We start from the raw sequence: 13,799 nt of genomic DNA on the forward strand, positions 1-13,799 counted from the left end.
CCCCCCCGTCACACACAGAGCCGCAGGGCGATCAGGGGGTTTAGGCGCTGCCCCTGTCACGCTGATCCCGGTGCCAGGAGCCTCGCGGCTCCGCTGATCCCAGTGCTGGGAGGCATATTACCCTTTTACTATATAGGATAGAGGCCTGGGGGCCGGCTGGTTTGCCCTGAAGGGTGTCCTGGATCAGGGTGGGGGTCCCCACTGGGGTGCCTGGCCAGTCTGGGTGAGGGGCTGAGGGCTGTTTTCCGGCTGGCGAGTGACTGAAGCTTCCAACCGCTTCTTGTTTTCTTCTTCTTCTTCTTTTTTTTTTTTTTATTCTAGGCCATCTTTAGCTCTGAGGCCTCGCTGCTGAAAACATCGATACAATGTTGCTAAAGCCCGGCTGAATGAAAGCCGGTTTCTGGTGTTTTGTTTAGCTTCTTATTTGCAACATAGTACATAGTTGCTTAGAGTTGCCGCTAAGAGGCCGGCTAGTGAGGCGGGGAACATTGTAGTCCGCAGTCACTGAAGCAAGCAAACCTCCCTGGTCGCTTCAGTGCCTGGCTGCCGGCCGCCATCTTGGCTGACAGTTAATTTGCATATACTCACTGATTAGCCAATGAAAAGGGTAGCGGTCGTACACTAATTACCATGTTTCTCTTTTATTAGTGTAGATTGTTTTTTCTGATGGAGTCAGATAGTTCTTGTAGAGCTCTTTCATCTTTCTTTACTCTCCAATCTCTCTCTTCTTCCCTCTGTGTCATTTCTAGATTCCTTTTTTTGATATCACTAATTCTTTTCTCCATCTGGTTGGCTGTTTTCTATACTCAATAGTTCCTTCTTAATCTCCTTAGTTGCATGCTTCATTTCCAGGGTTTCTGATTGGATCTTTTATAATGTTTCAATCTCTTTGTTAAAGTACTTGTTTTGTTCATTGATTTGTTTTTTGAGTGCATTGAATTGCCTATATGTATTTTCTTGCATCTCATTGAGTATTTTCAGAACTGCTATCTTGAAATCTCTGTTAATTATATCACATACTAGAGGCCTGGTGCACCGGTGGGGTCCCTCAGCCTGGCCTGCGCCCTCTCACAATCTGGAACCCCTGGGAGATGTTGGACTGCCAGTTTTGGCCCCCGCAGGCCAGCCGAGGGACCCCACTGGTGCATAAATTCGTTCACTGGGAAGGTTTTGGCTCAATCCCCGCAGGCAGGCTGAAGGACCCCACCAGTGCACGAATCCATGCACCAGGCCCCTAGTATGCATGTAAAGATCTTTGGTTAATCTCTTCCTACCCTCCCCCTCTCCCCTTCCCTCTGAGATTCATCAGTCTGTTCCATGTTTCCATGCCTGGTGGTTTTCTGCCTCCTGTGTTGAGCGCCTGCCCCCGGTGGTCAGTGCATGTCATAGCTACCGGACGGTCGAATGGTTGGCAGGTCAGCGGATCGCTTAGCTTTTTATATATATAGATTTCCATGTGTTCCAGCTTGTTTTCTGGGGTCATTTTCTTTTTGGTTATCCTTGTTCCTGTGCTTATTCATGGAATTTGCTATTTTTCCTTTGTCTTGGCATGTATTTTCTTTTCTATATTAATGGGCCTAATAGCAGCTTTCTTGGAAGAGATCTTCTATTATTTTCCAGTAGATGGTGCTGAATCAACATTTTTTTTACCTCTGTGATCTCCCATACTTGACTTCTATTGCTTTCATAAGACAGTACAGCCAGGCTTCTTGGGGGTCAGTTTCTTTTTTGCCCTCACTGTAATTGCGACCCCTGACCTCTGTGGGATTCTGCCACAAACACCCCACCTGAAGATCAGTCACAGAGGGAAACCAAGGTTTTACTGCCATAACTCTTGGTTTATAGATAATATACTCCTCTACTCATTACCCTTGGTGCTGAGTTTTGGGAGTCCAAGTGGTGGCAGGGCTCTGTGGTTCCATTTCTTTTCCTGAACCACCACCGTCCTGGCCTGACAGTTGAGAGTCACATGACAGAGCCATGTGCACTCTCATGTGTCTGCTGGCTCAGACACTGTTTGTTCTGCTCGCCCTGCCAGACTTCGACCCCAGTTCTTTGTTCCTCCCAGCTGAAGGAAGCATCTGCTACCACCAGCTTCCTCCCCTCTCCAGCCCAGCTGTGAACTCCAGTCTGCAGGGCTGTGTCTGTGTGTGCTTTTCTCCCGTCTTGTCTCCCCATTTATTGCCAGTTGCCCACCTTTAGATGTTTAAATACATGGGTATCTCAGGTGTGCCTATGTGTTCAGCAGGGAATTCTTCGTTGAATTATAGTTGGTTAACATGTTGACATTTCAGGGGGTGTGGCCAAGGGAATCCCTCGCACAGCCATTCCTCTGACTTCACTCTAAGTTATTATCCAAGTTAATTAGGTAAGTTTGGCCAAACTATTCGAAATGAATAGTTTTTGGTGTGTCTCCCCCCAGTGTTTCCTATCTGAGGAAGCTTGCTGTTTGCAGTTCAGCTTAGGGGTCACCTGGTACTATGTACCAGACATGTTCTAAGCCTTTTGCCTATGCACCCAAAAGGAATGTGAGGGTTCACTACTCCATCAATATTTTAATGTCACAGGGGACCTAGATCCAAGCCCCACAGGTGCTTCATTTAGAGCAGCGGTTGCCAACCTTTAGGACCCTACAGTGTCCACGGACCAGCATTTGGCGACTGCTGATTTAGAGCATCTTTCCTTATCCCTGGGTAAAATGAGTAGTAGGAATCTTCTTGGTAACCCTAGCAAAAGACACTAGTTATGATAAAGTACAGCTACTACTGGGCTACATAGACTCAACAAAGCTTTTCACAAAGAACAGGAACACAACCCTTTGCACTGAAACAAGATCTATACATCTGTACTCACGCCCTGGCCAGTGTGGCTCAATTGGTTGAGTTCCTGAATCAGTTCCCAGTCAGTGCATGTGCCCAGGTTGGGGGCTTGATCACCAGAAGGGGACATGAAGGAGACATCGACCATGTTTCTTTCTCTCTCTCTCTCTCTCTCTCTCTCTCTCTCTCTTCCTCCCCCTTCTTTAAAAAAAAATCAATAAAAAACATTTTAAAAAATAAAAAGATACACACAGTCTTTTGGCTAGGGTTGTTCACGTGTTACTCACTTACTGCGAGTCTGCTATATGCTAGGCACTATTCTGAATGCTGAAATACACCTGTGAACAAGAAATCCTATACCTATGGAGCTTATTACATTCTAGTGGGATAGAAATATGGGTCTATATGGACCAATGGAGGTCACCTGCAAATACAAGAGGAAAGGGTGCTGGCACCATCCTAAATTCAGAGTGGGGGAAAAAGGTAAGAAAAAGGGGGCACTATGATTTCTAAATGGCATGAATGCTGGAATCTTTTCAACTACTACTTCAGATTACCAAGAAGAAAATGCTGCCAATACTGCTGCCAACTTGAAATGTTCAATAAATATTTACATTTTTTGATACAGAGAAAGTTCATACCTCTTTTACTCATTTTCATTCTAATGTATTTTCCCGAGAAGGGTGATGTTCTGAGAATTTCACATAGGCCTATTCAGGAGGTGTGTGGTGGTGTGTGTAGTTCCATGGAGGTCCATGGAAGTGTGTTGAGCATATGATGGTACCATATCATCAGCTTCTAATGCCCTAATCAATCACCATGTGTCAGGTGGAGAACCTTTGATCTGGAGAACTCTAATTATCTCCACAGCAGTCCATGCTCAATTTCATAGTGTCTTGATTTTTAGTATTTAAAAATTTTAGAATTGCTATGAGATGTAACCCTTCTGCCACTTTCTTGCTTTTGCTTGTTCAGTTGAGTGAATATGATGCTCCACTTTCACACAGACACCCAACTAGCTCTAATTGCTGCAATAATTAGATAATTTATTGTTAGTATTTAACTTGATGTGTCATTGGATGTTTTAAATTTTCACTATAACCTAACCTAGGTTTAAATCCCAATTCATTTTTTTTAACTTGTTAAATGGAATAAAAGTATCTACCTAATAGGATTGTTTTAAGGCTGAATAATGACTACAAAACACTTAGTATAGGGCCTGGCATTTAGTAAATCTCAAATATTACTTGTAAAGTTAATATATTTGTTGTTGCCATCATTATGGTCATTATTCTGTGTTTCAAATCATCAATGAAATACATATTTGCATCAGTCCTGATTTATTTTTGGAACTGAAAAACTAAATGAAATATAGCAGGTAACTGCTTGACATGTACTGTAAACTTCCTTTTGCAGTGATGATTGTACTACCTTCATGGGCATACAAGGATGCTAAACCTTAAGAGTTGGCTTTCCTGATCCTGCAATTCCAGCTCCTTTCTGCCCAAATGTTGTAGCCCATATTTCCATTACACACTGCCCTTTATGGTTTTTCCAGTAGAATTATAGTAATGCAATTTTTATTTTGTCCTTGAATTGAGGCCAGAATTAGGAAGTACATTCAGTGCTTTTGGAAGCAAAGTTCTGTAACAGCCTATGAGATAACCAGAGGCCTGGTGCATGACATTCGTGCACTGGGGGGGGGGGGGGGGGGAGGGTCCTCAGCCTGGCCTACGACATCTTAGCGCTGCCATGGAGGTGGGAGAGGCTCCCACCACTGCTGTGCTTGCCTCCTTGAGCCCGGCTTCTGGCTGAGCAGTGCTTGCCCTGTGGGAGCACACTGACCACCAAGGGGCAGCTCCTGCGTTGAGCGTCTGCCCCCTGGTGGTCAGTGCATGTTATAGCGACCAGTCATCCCGTGGTTCAGTTGATTTGCATATTAGGGTATTATTATATAGGATTAATTTGATTGTAACATATAGACAGTCCTCGGGTTACATTGGACTTGACATACATTTTGTCATGGTTGTCGCCATCTCCCATTTATTTTTTGTTTAAATTAAATCTTTATTGTTCAGATTATTACAATTGTTGCTCTTTTTTCCCCACCATAGCTCTCCTCCACCCAGTTCCCACCCCACCCTCTGCCCTTACCCCTCCCACTGTCCTCATCCACAGGTGTACAATTTTTGTCCAGTCTCTTCCTGCACCCCCACACCCCTTTCCCCCCAAGAATTGTCAGTCCACCCCCTTTCCATGCCCCTGGTTCTATTATATTCACCAGTTTACTCTGTTCATCAGATTTTTTATTCACTTGATTTTTAGATTCACTTGTTGATAGATACGTATTTGCTGTTCATAATTTTTATCTTTACCTTTTTCTTTTTCCTTTTCTTAAAGAATACCTTTCAGCATTTCATATAATGCTGGTTTGGCGGTGATGAACTCCTTTAGCTTTTTCTTATCTGTGAAGCTCTTTATCTGACCTTTAATTCTGAATGATAGCTTTGCTGGATAAAGTAATCTTGGTTGTAGGTTCTTGCTATTCATCACTTTGAATATTTCTTGCCACTCCCTTCTGGCCTGCATAGTTTCTGTTGAGAAATCAGTTGACAGACGTATGGGTACTCCCTTGTAGGTAACTGACTTTTTTTCTCTTGCTGCTTTTAAGATTCTCTCTTTGTCTTTTGCTCTTGGCATTTTAATTATGATGTGTCTTGGTGTGGTCCTCTTTGGATTCCTTTTGTTTGGGGTTCTCTGTGCTTCCTGGACTTGTAAGTCTATTTCTTTCACCAGGTAGGGGAAGTTTTTTGTCATTATTTCTTCAAATAGGTTTTCAATATCTTGCCCTCTCTCTTCTTCTGTCACCCCTATAATTCGGATGTTGGTATGCTTGAAGTTGTCCCAGAGGCTCCTTACACTATCTTCACACTTGGGTTGCGGGAAACGAGTTAAGTCGGCTCGCGTGAATTGCGCGTACTCCGCGGGAACCGTCTTAAACTCGGTTCATATAGATTTGCGGTGGAGTGCGGGAAACGTGTAAACTCGGGCCGATTGTAACTGCGTATTACCAAATATTTCATTTCAATCGAACCCATACTTCAAAAGATATAGGCATTTTAACGCGCCATCTTATATTTTGGCGGGAAATTCACCCGCAACCCAAGTGTTCATATTTTTGGATTCTTTTTTCTTTTCCGGTTGGGTATTTTTTGTTTCTTCATATTTCAAATCTTTGACTTGATACTTGGGATCCTCTTGTCTGCTGTTGGATCTCTGTATATTATTCTTTATTTCAGTCAGTGTATGCTTAATTTCTAGTTGGTCTTTTTTCATATCCTCCAGGGTCTCACTAAATTTATTGGAGGTTTCCAGAAAATTCTTGAAAAACCTTATAACTGTGGTTTTGAACTCTATATCCAGTTGTTTTCTTTCCTCCATTTCTGTCATTTGTGACCTGTTTCTTTGTCTCAGCATTTTTTATGCTTCCCTGTGTTGGTAGAGTGGCTTTGTGTGCTAGGTGTCCTATAGGGCCCAGTGGCTCAGCCTCCCCAATTACCTGAGGTGGACATTCTTGGTGCACCCCTTTGTGGGCTTTGTGCACAGTCTTGTTGTAGTCTTGTTGTAGTTAAGCCTTGATTGTTGTAGGTATCACTGGGAGGAATTGACCTCCAGGCCAATTGGCTGTGAGAATCAGCTGTGTCTGCAGTGGGAGAACTTCTGTGCTGAAGACACCCTTCTGGGGCAAGACTTGCTCCAGTGGGGCTTTGGTGCTCACTGAGTCTGCCCCCTGAGTGTGTCCCTTATGGATCTGAGGAGATATAATTGGACAGTCCCACTCTGACCACTGGGTACACTGGCTCTTGGATCTAAAGAGGTGCTAATTTAGCCTCTGCCTGAGGCTACCCAGGAGGAGCTGCGAAGAGGTCTGCAGATCCCCCTTCCTTTTTGGGGGTTTGGAGGAGCCCAGATGAGGCCCAGCTGTGAAGCAATGCAAGCTGCTGTGGGGCCTTGGGCCTTCTCTTGGAGGATCTGGGTCTGTCTGGCCTAGCTGCAGTTTGTTAGGTAATTTTCATATTGCAAAGGGCCAGGGCATTCATATGCAAAAGCCTCTGCCTCAGCCTGGGTGGGGCGGGGTCTCAGGGGATCAACAGGGCGGAGCAAGCAGCTATGGCTGATCCTCAGCCCTGCCCTAAGGGGCCCCGCATCTCAGTGTCCCGGTAATTGCTGCAAGCACATCTGAGGGAAAGCCGCCCTCAAGTTCCGAGTTCTGCCTGCTGCCAGACAGTCCAGTTTCTCCCCGTATGAGTCCTGGGTCCCCAGAGACTTCCCAGAACTGGAGTTCAGAGCAGTCGGGAGCTTGTGACTCCTGATTCAAAAAGCCGCATCCTCAGGTGCCAGCCCCTTTCCGCGCGTGCGTGCTCGAGCCTCCGTACCTCTGCACTTTACTTCCGCAGCTCCTCTGAGTCTCAGTGTGCTTTTCTCTTTCCTTCTAGTTGTAGAATTTCCCCTCAGCCAGCCTTCCTGTAGTTCTGGATGATGTCCGTTTTGTCTTTTCGTTGTATTTTTGAAGTGGTTGTGGGAGGCAGCAATTTCCGGTGTTTACCTATGCCGCCATCTTGGTTTCTCCCATCTCCCATTTATTTATAAAACAAAAAGTTACGTCATTTCAATGTGTGTACATATGTGCTTTATGTTTTTTATTATTTATTTACCACAAGTAAAGGTCAGGAATTGTTATCTTTCTTTTAATTTTTTTTTACTGTTTCACTTTATTACTGCTGTGTATGTGGTCCATGTGAGTGACGTAGGTGCTTATGTAGGTGGGTTTCGACTTACGGCGAAAATCGCGTTACGTTGCGCCATAGGAATGGATTTCTGACGTAACCTGAGTACCTACTGTACATATTTTTATGTATAACCACCAGCTTATCAAATACTGTTTACCACTTATTATTACTACAGTTATTACATTTCTTTTCCTTTAATTTGAAAAACATCTATGAATGATAGGTGGTATCATCTCCCATTTACAAATGAGAAAATTAAGGCTCAGAAAGGTTCAATAATTTGCCTGAGGTTGCACAGCTGTTTAGTAACAGAGTTGATTGACTATATAGCTGCTTTTTTTTTTCTTCTCAGATTTAGAAAGCTGAATCCCAAAGTTAGGGTCAGTTTTTTCACCCAAGAGAAACATAAGTGGTATGGCTAAACAAAGAGAATAGGGAAAAGAAGGTAACTGGATGGGAAAGAAAGTGTGAAGGAGGATAGATAAGTGTGGATCAACTAACTATAAAAGGTAGGAAGCAGGAAGTATTATTCAAGGTACTTCTGGTATTGAAATGATTCATGGAAGTCTTTAATGGAATTTTTTTTTTTTTGGTAGTGTTACATTTTAACTTGGCGATTCAGAATTCAAATTTTCAAATATATCTAGAAGGAGAGTATAAAGATAATATCAGTGAAAAGGAAGATGTAGAAATAGAGATGTTACATATATTTAACAAAAAATTATCAAGATTAAGAGTTAAAGATATATTGGCTAGGTGAGGACCCGATCTAGATATAGTTTAGAGAAGGCTAATTGCAAATATTTTTTGACTCAGGAAGAGAACATTCAGATAAGCATTCTGGAGTTTGTTGACATAGTATTAAATGATATCTCTCTAGAAATGAGATTCCAGTGTGATACGTTAATCCTTTATTTGAAAGTTGATTAAGCAGGGGGCAAGGAGGTAAGTAACAACTGCAATTACTTGAGGAAGTAATACACTAAGGGTTCAGATACAAATTTCATTAGCTCTGTATTAGCATGTCATATCTGTGAGGCTTTGAAGCTTTTACATAAGAAACCTATATCTTAGTTATTTAACATTTTCATGTGTTTAAGCCCCTACATGAGGCTGAAGTCCTGCATCTTCAACTTACCTATGGTCCAGTTGCTAATACTTAAGACATGCTAAGTATATCCACTTTCTAACATTCACTTCCATGGGATAAACTGGCTTTATCTCCCTTCCCCACCAACTGACTCTTCTCTGATTTCTGAGTTTGTTCGCATGGTTGCTCAGGCACCAAACTGTTGTCATTTTGACTCATTGACTCCATCTGTGTATCTTGCTAAGTCTTCCTTTGGAATGTATAGTTTGTCCCTTTCTCTTCATCATTACTAGTTAGTCGAACTTTTTTTCACTGTTTAGGAAAAGAGAACTGTCTTGATTTTTTGAAAATTCCTATAAGGGTCTCCAAGTAATTTTTGAAAGACATTATTCTGGGTAGTGCCATTTCTTTTTTTCTTACTCTAGTTATTTAACCTTAGTTTTGCTGCTAGAGCAGCGGTCACCAACCTTTCGGACCTCACAGATCACTAATTCATAATTTTAAATTCCATGGACCACTAATATGATTTTTTTAATAAAAAGATAATACATTTGTAAAATAACCAGAGAACTTCCATTTTATTAATATGAAATGCACCTATTTAATAAATCAACATTATAAATATTTAATTATAACAAAATCTTCAAGGTTATTTAATTGTAACAAATTTATTAAAGTAAGTTTAATTTTTATGAAATGAAGCTTATTTAAGTATTACACATTTTTAGAGTGTGATATTTGCTCCCGTTTGCTTGAAATAAGTTTATGGATTTTTGGCTCCAATGACATTACTGTAAGACGTGATGCCGTATTTATTTCAAGCTGAGACTGGTACCGAGTTTTAATTGCTGTGCCTGATGAAAATGTTTTTTTGCACAAATATGTTGTTGAAAATTGAATCAAAATTTTCATTGCTTTTTCAGTCAGTAGTGGGTATTCACTTTTAATGGAGACCCAAAAATGAGGTCTTGATAAGGATGATTGGAATTTAGCTTTGAGACTGTTGTCGGATGATAGATCGATGAGGCTTTCTTTTTCATTCATGCTTAAATTGCTATCTTCAGTGTTTGCTGCAAATGGATCTATTATCCACATATTACCATATCTGGAATCTGCTTTCTTTAGGTAATAATGACCAAAAGGTTCTGTGAGTGATTGCAAGTGCTGTTGAACCATGGTTACCACCTCTCCATTGACATCCTTCTCTCTCATTTATTTATCAAAGTTTGAAAACATTTGCAGATCTTCAGCCAACCACATTTGCTACAGTAATATTTTCTTTTGGAAAGCATCCATTTTACCTCGTAGTGTGAACACATTCTTAAGTTATCCTTGCAAGGATACTTAGTTCGTTTAATAGCGAAAAAATATCTGCCAGGTATGCAAGCTTGGCTACCCACTCATTGTCGGAAAAGAGTTCTTGTAATTTGGGATTATTTGACTGCTAGAAAAAATATTTTTACGTCTTCACGCAGGGCGAACAGTCGGGTTAGTATCTTGCCCCTCAACAGCCATCTTACCCCAGCGTGAAGAAGAAGGTGAGTATACTGGGAACCCATTTCTTCGCAAAGTGCCTCAAATATTCGAGAATTGAGCACTTTGTGTCAAATTTCGTTTATAATTTTAATAACATCTGATAATACTTCATGTAGTTCTGGGGACATTTTTTTCGCAACAAGTTGCTTACGATGTATAATGTAGTGTATAGACAAAATGTCTGGGTGACCAACATTTTTCACCTTTGCAACAAACAGTTCCTGGAGGATGTCCAGTCATGTTTGCGGCACCATCTGCACACATCCCAATACATTTTTTCCATTCAATTCCGTGTTCCAGGAAATAACTCTTAAGTGCTTCAAAAATCTCAGAGCTAGTTGTTCCACCGGCAAGTTGAGAGAATAAAGTAGTTCTTCCTGTAACTCTCCTTCACACTCAACCCTCACAAAACAAAGTAGTGCCTTGTTACTTAGGTCCGTTAATTCGTCAAGTTGAATAAAATGGTGAATTTTTCACCATTTTTATAACTTGATTTTCACTATCTTCAGCCATGTTTTCAATTCTGCGTTTGATAGTGTTAGCAGACATAGGAATTGCTTTTAATTTCTGGGCAACCTGCTTTCCCAAAACCTCTTCACAGGCTTGTAACATGCAAGGCTTAATTAAGTAAGTCTTCTCAAATCATATACGGCTTTTTATTTTTCATGATCTGAAGTGCTATCAGATAAGAAGCCTTTAATAAGAATTTATCTCTAACAGTCATTTTTATTAAAGCAATTACTTGCTTTTGCATATTTTCACACATTCTTTGAAAATATTCAAGTGGTTTTTTAGCTAAATCCGGATGTTTTGACTGCAAGTGTCTTTCGAGTTTCAAAGGTTTCAGGGCATCATTGGATAAACTCTCAGAACACACAACACAAAATGGCCGTGGATCCAGCTCACTACCAGATTCTTGAACAAATCCAAATTTTAAGTACTTCGAATCTATTTTCTTGATTCTTTGATTTTTTTCTTCTCTCCACCTCCAGGTCGAATGTTCTTGCTAATTGTGCCTGACGAGGACTGTCGAAACTGTGATTCATTGATCAGCTCATGGCTAAGTGAAGTACACATATTACTGTTGTTACTATTATCATTAGTTACATTATCTTTTGTATTACTAAAGAAATGCAAAATATTCCTTTGCTTATTTTTACTCATTATGGGTTTATTTCATTCTAATCTAAAGCCAAACAAGAAATGATAGTTATAAAAGTCAAACTATTTGATGCCATTAAATATAACATTTAAAGAAAATGCACATTTACATACAATACACAAATAAAATAAAACAATCGGATGGGAATCAGTAATTGCAGAGTGAGTGACTGCTGTAATGGTCGAAACAATATGAAGCCGCTTGCACCTTACTGGTTTCCCCCTCTCTAGTACAGTGTAAAGGGGAAAATTGTCATTCAGTCAGAATATAAGACTTTCTTAGAATATTTTTTTTGTTTTATTATTTACTAGAGGCTTGGCCTGCACCCTCTCGCAGTCCGGGACCTCTAAGGTGGCAGTCAGACATCCCTCTTGCAGTCCGGGCTCTCGAAGTCTGGGACCCCTTACTCCTTACTGCCTGCCTGCAGTGAAGGCGGGAGAGGCTCCTGCCAACTCCACTGCATTCGCCAGCTGTGTGCCCAGCTTCTGGCTGAGCGGCGTTCCCCCTGTGGGAGCACACTGACCAGTAGGGGGTTGCTCCTGTGTTGAGCATCAGCCCCCTGGTGGTCACTGCACATCATAGCGACTGGTTGTTCTGCCGTTCGGTCGATTTGCATATTAGGCTTTTATTATATAGGACTAGAGGCCCGGTGCACAACATTCGTGCAATGGGGGGGTGTGGGAGTCCCTCAGCCTGACCTTCACCCTCTTCAATCTGGGAGCCCTCAGGGGAGCCCTCTCCAATCCGGGAGTTTCTGTCTGTCTTTGCAATCATATGAGCGAATTGTCTGAGACCCCAACTCAGTTTGGTTTGTTGCTCACAGAATAATAGAGGCATTTTTTTTTCTTTGCTTCATTGGTGGAGATTTCCTGGAAGTTTTAGGATATCTTCCCTTTAATTTTTCCTAGATACTCTGATTTTACTTATGTCTCTCACCTTTGCTTTCCCTCCATCCCCCATGGCAACAGTAACTTGCTCCAGGTTCACTTTGCTCTAGTGTCTAGGACAGTGATGGCGAACCTATGACATGCATGTCAGAGGTGACATGCGAACTCATTTTTTTGGTTGATTTTTCTTTGTTAAATGGCATTTAAATATATAAAATAAATATCAAAAATATAAGTCTTGTTTTACTATGGTTGCAAATATCAAAAAATTTCTATATGTGACACGGCACCAGAGTTAAGTTAGGGTTTTTCAAAATGCTGACATGCCGAGCTCAAAAGGTTCGCCATCACTGGCCTAGACTCTCAACAGGCCTGATGTCCAAGACCCCTGCCCCACCAGTCTCAGCCTTATGGGGGCAGATTTTCAGCCCAGAGCTGTTCCCTTGTCCTGTTGCAGCAGGGTGGGGCAGAACCAGCCTTTTTGCTGGTCAGGGAAGGGGCGCCTCTCCTAAGCTTGAGGTGTGTAGGTCTGATTCTCTTTCCTGGGCCACACTGTCCAGCCCCCATCCTGCTCTTTTGCAAAAGTTCTTCCATACAAATAAGGGTTCCTCAGATTTACTGCTGGGTTTATTGGTCAGACTTCTCCTCCAGCTCTGTATTACATCCCTGTGGTCCCTCCTTCACATAAAGATCCGGGCAAACTTTCCAGACTGGTGGTGTAACCAAGCAATAGCTCTTTGCCTGGATGGTGAGGTCTGAGTGTCCCAGGTGGACCCAATCATAACTGATTCCCACTGCCTGATGCTCCCTTCTCTGTTGCTCTGGATTGGGAATCCCTGTGTAGTTCTGATATCCCACGTTCCCAGGGTGCGGGGCATGCACTGCTGCACCTTCCCTCCAGCTTCCCAGGTATGCAAGTTGGTTCACCATGTCCGCACTCTCTGCTCACTGTATTTCAGATCACCTATACTTCTGTTTTTATAAGCTGAATGCTCTGCAGTTTAGCTACAATTATGGTCGGGTGCAGGGAGCAAGCACTCATCTTGGAATTCTGGTGATGAAATACTTTAACTTTTTATTGTCTGGGATGCTCTTCATCTGTTTATTTATTTATTTTTTTAATTCGAAATGATACCTTTGTTGGGTAGAGCAATCTGCATTGTAGGTCTTTGCATTTCATTACTTTGAATATTTCGTGCCAATCTCTTTTGTCCTGCAGTTTCTGTTGAAATATCAGCTGTGTTTTATGGAAGCTCCCTTATAGGTAACTAACTGCTTTTTTCTTGTTGCTTTTAAGATTCTCTCTTTGTCCTTTGTCGTTTACCTTTGGCATTTTAATTATGATGTGTCTTGGTATTGGCCTCTTTGGGTTCCTTTTGTTTTAGACTCTGCACTTCCTGGACTTGTATGTCTGTTTCCTTTGCCATGTTAAGGAAGTTTTCCTTCATTATTTTTGTAAATAGTTTTTTAAATTTCTTGCTCTTTCTCTTCCCTTTCTGGCACACCTGTGATGTG

At 41.7% G+C, this 13,799-nt stretch overlaps 1 protein-coding gene across 5 annotated transcripts in view; it reads left to right on the plus strand.

Annotated features, from left to right (window-relative positions):
• PEAK1 (pseudopodium enriched atypical kinase 1) overlaps positions 1 to 13,799 on the plus strand; it is a 141,041-nt gene that overhangs the window by 13,974 nt on the left and 113,268 nt on the right. Inside the window, exon 1 of one of the 5 annotated variants that reach the window (XM_023753158.1) lies at positions 11,228 to 11,299. The exons of 3 other annotated variants lie outside the window; for them this stretch is intronic. The gene's annotated coding sequence lies outside the window, so the exon portion shown is untranslated. Of the gene's footprint in view, positions 1 to 11,227; positions 11,305 to 13,799 lie in introns of those variants that run through there. One more of the 5 variants, XM_023753156.1, reaches the window with a different exon arrangement.

Source organism: Myotis lucifugus, unplaced genomic scaffold, assembly GCF_000147115.1.
Source record: "Myotis lucifugus unplaced genomic scaffold, Myoluc2.0 scaffold_41, whole genome shotgun sequence".
Classification (NCBI taxonomy): Eukaryota; Metazoa; Chordata; class Mammalia; order Chiroptera; family Vespertilionidae; genus Myotis; species Myotis lucifugus.